Source organism: Nicotiana sylvestris, chromosome 12, assembly GCF_000393655.2.
Source record: "Nicotiana sylvestris chromosome 12, ASM39365v2, whole genome shotgun sequence".
NCBI classification, from domain to species: Eukaryota; Viridiplantae; Streptophyta; class Magnoliopsida; order Solanales; family Solanaceae; genus Nicotiana; species Nicotiana sylvestris.
In genome coordinates, this window is record NC_091068.1 from 87993948 (window position 1) to 88001582 (window position 7635).

Sequence of the window (7635 nt, forward strand, 5' to 3'; positions counted from 1 at the left end):
ATTTATTCTTCAATCTTCAATACTCAATTTAAGGTGGTAAGATTAAACTTTTTTCAAAATCTTATATCACTTCTAGATATTCAAAAAATGTGATAAGTTTATGCTTATTATTATTTTTGTTATTCTAAGGGTCGGGTTTCACAATCTACATCTTGTTTTTAATTCTCTACCAAAGGCGATTAGTTCTTCTTTAGATAATTGTTGTTGTTAGGATTCAACTACATGAATATACTTCTTGAATTCAAGAAACTCTTTCTTGAATTCAATCTATCTTTAATTTCAGTCTTTTTTGTTTTTTTATTTTCTTTTAGCTTCCGCACGTTTCTTGATTTTCTTTAGTAATTATTGGATCCCTATTGTGTTGTTCTTCAATCACATCGGAGCCTAGCTCCCGAGCTAATTCAAGTCCTACAACCAAATCCTCTTACTCGACTTCATTGTTAGTCAAAGTAATAGTTAATGGTTTGCCTTAGGGTTTCTTCCGAAAGAGTGATTAACACAATCCTGAGAGCGAAACCTTTTACATTAGAGGTCCCATCCGTAAACAAAGTCCAAACATTGAAAATAGTTTTGGATATTAAAGTTGCTTCCTGAGAAGCTAAAGGAATCATATCGAAACTAAAATCAGCCACAAAGTCGGCCAAAACTTTTGACTTGATTGTAGTCCTGAGTTTATATTCAATATCGAATTCACTAACTTGGATTGCGCATTTAGCTAATCGATCCGATAATTCCATCTTATGAAGGATGCTCCTCAAGGGAAAATTCATGACAAAACTACGAGATAATATTGAAAATAATGCCTAAGATTTAGAGAGGCAACTATGAGAGCTAGGGACAACTTTTCGAAGTGTGGATAACGTGTCTCCGCTCCCGATAAAACTTTGCTAATATAATAAATAAGAAATTGTGTACCTTCCTCCTCTTGGATCAAAACTGTACTCACTAAAACCTCTAAAACTGCTAAATAAATTAACAATTGCTCACTTTCCTTCGGTTTTGACAACATCGGAGGGCTAGACATGTACTTTTTAGGTTTTTCAATGCTTGCTGGTATTTCGGAGTCTACGAAAAATGTTAAACAATAAATTGGTATAACATTGGAAGGTTATATTAATGATATGCTGGTTAAATCTCTTAATGCAGGAGATCATTTGGATCATCTATAAGAGACATTTGATATTCTAAGGAAATACAACATGAAGTTCAATCCAGAACTTTTGGAGTTGGTTTCGAGAAGTTTATTGGCTTCTTGGTTTCACAACAAGTTATTGAAGTGAATACCGATAAGATTAAGGCCATAGAAGATATCCCTGATCAAGTTACAAATATAAAGAAAGTTCAGAGGTTGACTGGTCAGTTGGCAGCACTTAGTAGATTCATATTGCGGTCTTCGGAGAAGTGCCAAGAGTGAGAAGAAATGATGACACTTCTCCGAAGACCTCAAAATGAATCTACTAAGTGCTGCCAACCAAGCAGTCAACTTCTTAACTTCTTTTTGCACTTGTCAATTGATCAGGGATATCTTCTATGACCTTAATCTTGTTGGAAATCACTTCAATTCCTCGTTGTGAAACCAAGAAGCCAAGAAACTTTCCATAACCAACTCCAAAAGCATATTTTTCTGGATTGAGCTTCTTGTTGTGTTTCTTTAGAATATCAAATGTCTCTTGTAGATGAGCCAAATGATATCCTACATTAAGAGACTTAACCAGCATATCATCAACATAAACTTCCATAGTTTTACCAATTTGCTAGTCAAACATTTTATTAACGAGCTTTTGATAAGTGGCTCTGGCATTCTTAAGCCCGAAATGTATCACATTATAGTAATAAGTGCCAAAATTTATGATGAAAGAAGTTTTTTCTTGATCCTCTGGGTGCATCTTAATTTTATTATACTCGGAATACGCATCAAGAAAGCTCATTAACTCATTCCCGGTCGTAGCATCAATCATTTGATAAATGTTCGGCAACTGAAAAGAGTCTTGAGGGCATGCCTTATTCATATCTTTATAATGTACACACATTTCAAATTTATTATTCTTTTTACGAACAACTACTATGTTGGCTAACCAATTGGGATAATTTACATCTCGGATTAGTCGAAATCAAGCATGGTCCAGTAGCGAGGAGTCGCTCAAAGGGAGAGACCAGTGCCGAGGTCGAGTAGAGAGCAAACGGCTGCAACTGTTAGAATATTCCTAGGATTATGAATAGGAATATTTTATTGAATATTCCCCCATATTGTATTTTTTAGAGTTTTCTAGGGATATTCCTTATAAATAGGAAGAGAGGAGAAACAAAAGGGGATTCAGAACTTTTATGAAAGATCATCCTATAAAGAGTTAACTATCAAGAATATACAAAGAGTTGGTTTTGTCTCTTTTGTTTGATTCCATTATATAACATTCCTCTATAGTTCGCAAGATCCAAGAACACGTAGTTTACTTCCATTGTTTGTTGTCACACGTTGTAGTCAGAGGAAGGAATCATCTATCTCATCTAACATTTGGGTGACAAATTCCTTCTTATTACATTTAATGTCATTTATCACATTTATTGCATGTTTTTATTCTCATATTTATTAATAGTCATTGAGTATTAACTCGGCATTGTTAACTTGAGCACGGTCTCATATCATCCAAGTTTTAATTTAGGATCTGAAATTTATTATTTTTAACTTGGATTCGCCCCTTGTCTATTTATTAAATTAATTTAACTAAAAGGGTTTAAAACTTTTTGTCAAACAACTCCACCAATCACCATTTTGTGCGAGTCTTATTGCCTTTTCAACCAATCGATAACAAGAAGATAGATAGGAATAAAGAAATCCTATCACCCAAAGTAGTCCCAAACAATGTAGTGGAATAGCATATCTTTATTTCTATTCAAGCATCTCTAAGTTCTAACTCATACATACAAGAAGACAATAAGAAACAAAGTATTCTAATTATCGAAGACGGAATGATTAGGATATCTTTCTACTTAATCTGAAATCTTGTGTTCCAATAACGGAGAACTTTTTAGTTAAAAATTGGATCAGTGACCTTGAAGTATTGCATAGTTAAATATAAAAGATAAAAATAAAAATGTTCTTTTAAGTTTGGTTAATCTAAACCCAGAGTTACATGTAAAACGTTCTCATTAAATACCAATTTAATAAACTCCTCTTTAGGTGTAGAAAATTGAGAAAGATGATTGTGAAAATTTCTGTGTATTTCTGAATGAAAATCACTGTACAAGAGGACTATGTATTTATACAGATATTAGCTACCTAGAAAAGAATCTGAAAATAAAACTACCCTATGAATTATGTACACTTGTCCTATTTTTACTAGATAATTTTAACAATGTAACTATTTAATATTCCTTTAGCATGTGAGCCCTTTGTGTGCATGTGAGAAGTGGACGATCCAGATTAAAAACTTCATCATTTGATTTGTTGGCTGAGATGATGCCACGTGGCTTGTCACATGGCTTAGCAGAGAATGGACTTAGCTTTGTTTTATCCGAAATTGTTTTGTCCAAAACTGTTGGTCCTTTCTTTCCTTCTTCTTCTTCATCGATTCTTTTCTTCTCTTCTTCTGTATGAATTTCTTGCTGAGAAATCAGATCTTTCTGAGAAATCAAAGAGTGAGATCGATGTATTCCAACATCCCCCCTCAAATTGGAGGGGATAGAAAGATACCCCCAACTTGCCAAGGATCGATCTGTGAGAAGGCCCTGACAAGGGTTTGGTGAATAAATCAGCAAGTTGATGTTTTGAGGGTATAAAGGAGAGGGAGATGAGGCCGGAAAGGAACTGTTGCCTTACAAAATGGCAATCGAGTTCAACGTGTTTGGTTCTCTCATGAAAGACGGGATTCCGGGCAATATGTATGGCCGTTTGGCTGTTAGAGAAAATTAGAACTGGAATCGGATGAGGAGCAGATAGATCTGTGAGAAGACGAGTTAACCAAGTAAGCTCAGCCACTAGGCGACGCATTGAACGATACTCTGCTTCAACGGAAGATAGAGACATAGAAGCTTGCTTCTTAGATTTCCAAGACACCGGTGAACCACCCAAACTGATGAAAAACTCACTGACTGAGCGACGACTATCACGGTAAGAAGCCCAATCAACATCACAAAAAGCCAATAAATCAAAAGAGGGTCGAGCATTAAGGAACAAACCTTGGCTTGGATTAGAGCGAAAATAACGAAGGACGCATAAGCTGCTGTGAAATGCCCAATGCAAGGGTGTTGCATATATTTCCTGAGAGTCAAAATGGCAAATGAAAGATCAGGCCACTTGTGAGTCAAATAATTGAGCTTGCCAACAAGATGACGATAGAGGGAAGCATTAGATAAAAGAGCTCCAGAATTGGCAATCAACTTGGAAGATAGATCAAGTGGAGAAGAAACCAGTGGGAGAGAGAAGCAATCAAATTCAGCAAGCAAGTAAGTGGTAAATTTCCTTTGAGTTATAATAATTCCATCATGCTCCCTCAAAATCTCCATGCCTAAGAAGTAGTGAAGAGGCCCAAGGTCCTTCATTTTAAACTCAGAATGTAGAAATACTTTAAGATCTGATAATTCATTAAAATTATTGCCTGTAATTAGTATATCATCTACATATACAGTAAGAATGGAAATGAGATCCCCTGTGTGTTTAAAGAATAGGGAGTAATCGTTTAGGGATGAAGAGAATCCTTTAAAACCGAGGGCTCCAACAAGTCTTGCATACCATTGTCTTGAAGCTTGCTTCAAGCCATAAAGAGACCTTTTAAGTCGACAAACATAGTTAGGCCTGGGAAGACAACCCAGCAGGAAATTTCATGTAAACCTCTTCCTGTAACTCCCCATGTAAAAAGGCATTACTTACATCAAATTGAGAAATGGGCCACCCTTTCTTGACTGCAATAGAAAATAAACACCTGATAGTAGTCATTTTGACAACTGGAGAGAAGGTTTTTGTGTAGTCATTGCCTTCTCTCTGCACATCACCCCTGATAACTAACATGGCCTTTAGCCTTTCAATAGTGCCATTAGCATGGTGCTTGAACTTGTAGACTCATTTACAAGGAAGAGCTTTCTTGCCAGAAGGTAAGAGAACCACATCCTATGTGTGATTCTCTTCCAAAGCTTGAAGTTTAGAATCCATTGCTTGGACCCAACCTGGATTGGAATGGGCCTGATTGTAAGTGGTTGGTTCTGAAATGGTAGAGAGAGAATGACTAAGATGTTGATTAGAGGTGGCGAGGGCAGAAAAAGAGAATGGAGGTGGTGAACAAGGAGTAGAAAAAAAAGGAAGTGGTAAGATCAGTGAAATAGATGTTATTGCAAACATAGTCCTTAAGATAACAAGGCAGGGTGCCTATATTATGTTTGATCTCCTGAGGGGAATAGATGGAGAGGAAGAAACAGGAGAAGGAGTAGGGGAATTAAGGGAAGCAGGTGGAGGAGCAGGTGAAACAACGGGTGAATTAAGGTGTGTAGGAAGACAACTAGGATTGGTGTGAGATGTGGGTGTAGATAGTGGTGTAAGTGAGTGTTGAGGAGAAGTGTCATGGATGAAATGACTTGAAGGAGGAGGAAAAACTAAAGGAATTTGAACTAATGGAGAAGGGGGGTCTGTCACACCCTTTTTTTTCAACCTTCAGTAACCCCTCTTAAAATAATAAAAGGAATTTGTAAAGTTCAAAGGGTTTTCAATTTTTGAAAGTGACAAAGAATTTGTGTTCAAAAGGATTAACTCAGAGTCGCCACCTGACATTTGATCTCGGTGTGTCAGGTCACTGTTTTCTAAAAATAATTTTTTCCCTTTCAAAACACTTGAGACTCCAAAACTAAGTTTGCACCAGAGATTCTGGTAAGGGGGTTCATTTGCTTCAGGGAGAAGGTGTTAGACATTCCCCGAGTCCCGTAACTAGTACGGTTGCGTACATGATCAAGTTGACTTTTAAAATGTTCGAATTGAGGTAATAAACACAGAAATGGGAAAATTAACACATAAGAGGCTCGAGGTCGTCCCCTCCTAATAAAGAAAAATAAAATAAGAATAAAACACTACAACTTCTACTCTTAGCCTCCAATTACAGAATACTACGGCGTATTCCCCAGAATAAAATATATACAAATCCTTCGGGACATTCTCCGGATGAATTTAACTAAAGGAACGACCTCTCACCTCAAACTAATAAAAATCCTAAAGTTTGCCTACCCAGGTGTTAACGGCCTAAGCATGCTACTATCGATCAAATTCATGAGAGTAAGAATAAAAGAGCAATAAAATTATTTAACCCCAATTTCCTCCTTATTTTAAAATCTAATCCCCACAACTGAAACAATCAAAATTCCATCCAATCTACTTAATTATGTTAATTTAATCATAGTATTATTGTTAGAGTAGTAACTAGGAGGACTTAAACATTTTATCTCTAACTGAAACAACAAAACAAAGAATCAGAAACTCCTTTTATGCATCAAAATCCACCCGAACAGATTAAACAAAACCACACCAAAAATGATGATCAATAGAACGAAACAGAGTAAGCAAGTATTACTGAGACACTCCAAACAGAACAATAGAACAACAACTCAAACGATCAACAAGACAGAGAAGCAACAATTAGCGAAACAAAGGAAAGCACGATATTAAGCAAATCAGCAAAATAAGAGAGAAATAGACCTCAAACGATTGGAACCTGAATTACAGATGCCGGACGGTCCTCGAACCGGAAACCTCACTGACACGAATTCCTTTTGTTTACATACCTCGCCGGAAAACTCGAAACTCGATAATGATGAGAGTTGGAAAATAAACTGTTGGTGTCTGGGTTTTACCGAGATTGCAACTGGGATTTCACGATAGTGAAGGCTAAGAGCCGGTAGTCTACTGGTGGTGTAGATAGATCTGCTATGGCGGAAAAATAAACTTCTTAACAGTAAGATCCATGGATGAATTAAGTGATTGAATTGAGGAAGAAGGTGAAGGTTTCAATGGTTTTCTAATCTCCTCCCTATTTTTGTCGTTCCCCTTTGTTCTTTGTTTTGTCCAATTCCCCTGTTATTTTTTTTTATCTCTGCTCGCTCGATCTTTGGACTAAAATTCCTCTCTCTCCTTCTCTCACTGTTGCTGCTCTCTGTCTTTGACCCTCTCCATTTTATTTTTGTGTTTCAATCCCCTCTTTGTATTTGTGCCAGTCCGTGAATTATATATGTGTAGGTGTGTGCTTTTGTGTGAAGTCACGTGAGGAGGATTGGGGTGAAGGAACCATATTTTTCTTGGACAGAAAGTTAATTTATCAAAGAACCATGTGTGGTCCTGTGAGAATTGTGAATTTGTTGGCAATGAGTAGAAAGTTTCAGTAAGTGGGAAAGGAAACTGAGTATTATCTATGTATATGTATGTGTTGTGTAGTGCTAAGAACCATGTGCAGGTGAGAGAATTAGTTATCATGAGAGTCCAAAAACGTAAGGGAATTCATAAAGTGAAAAGGCAAAAAGAACTAAAATAAGCAAAAGGAGTGTGTTACTAATTCTCACCCATTTGGAGTGAGTTGGCAAAATTCCATTGATTTAAAGAAATAAAATTAAAACTTCTCTTGTTCTATTGTTTTATTTAAAGACAAACAAAATGACTAGCAAAAT

At 36.4% G+C, this 7635-nt stretch overlaps 1 long non-coding RNA gene across 1 annotated transcript; it reads right to left on the minus strand.

Annotated features, from left to right (window-relative positions):
• Positions 1-3204: 3204 nt before the first annotated feature.
• Positions 3205-7429, minus strand: LOC138884216 (uncharacterized). The gene is made up of 2 exons (XR_011404401.1): positions 6674-7429; positions 3205-4258 (listed from the first exon to the last, which is right to left on the minus strand). It is a non-coding gene; the product is annotated as an uncharacterized lncRNA (long non-coding RNA).
• Between the last annotated feature and the right edge of the window lie 206 nt (positions 7430-7635).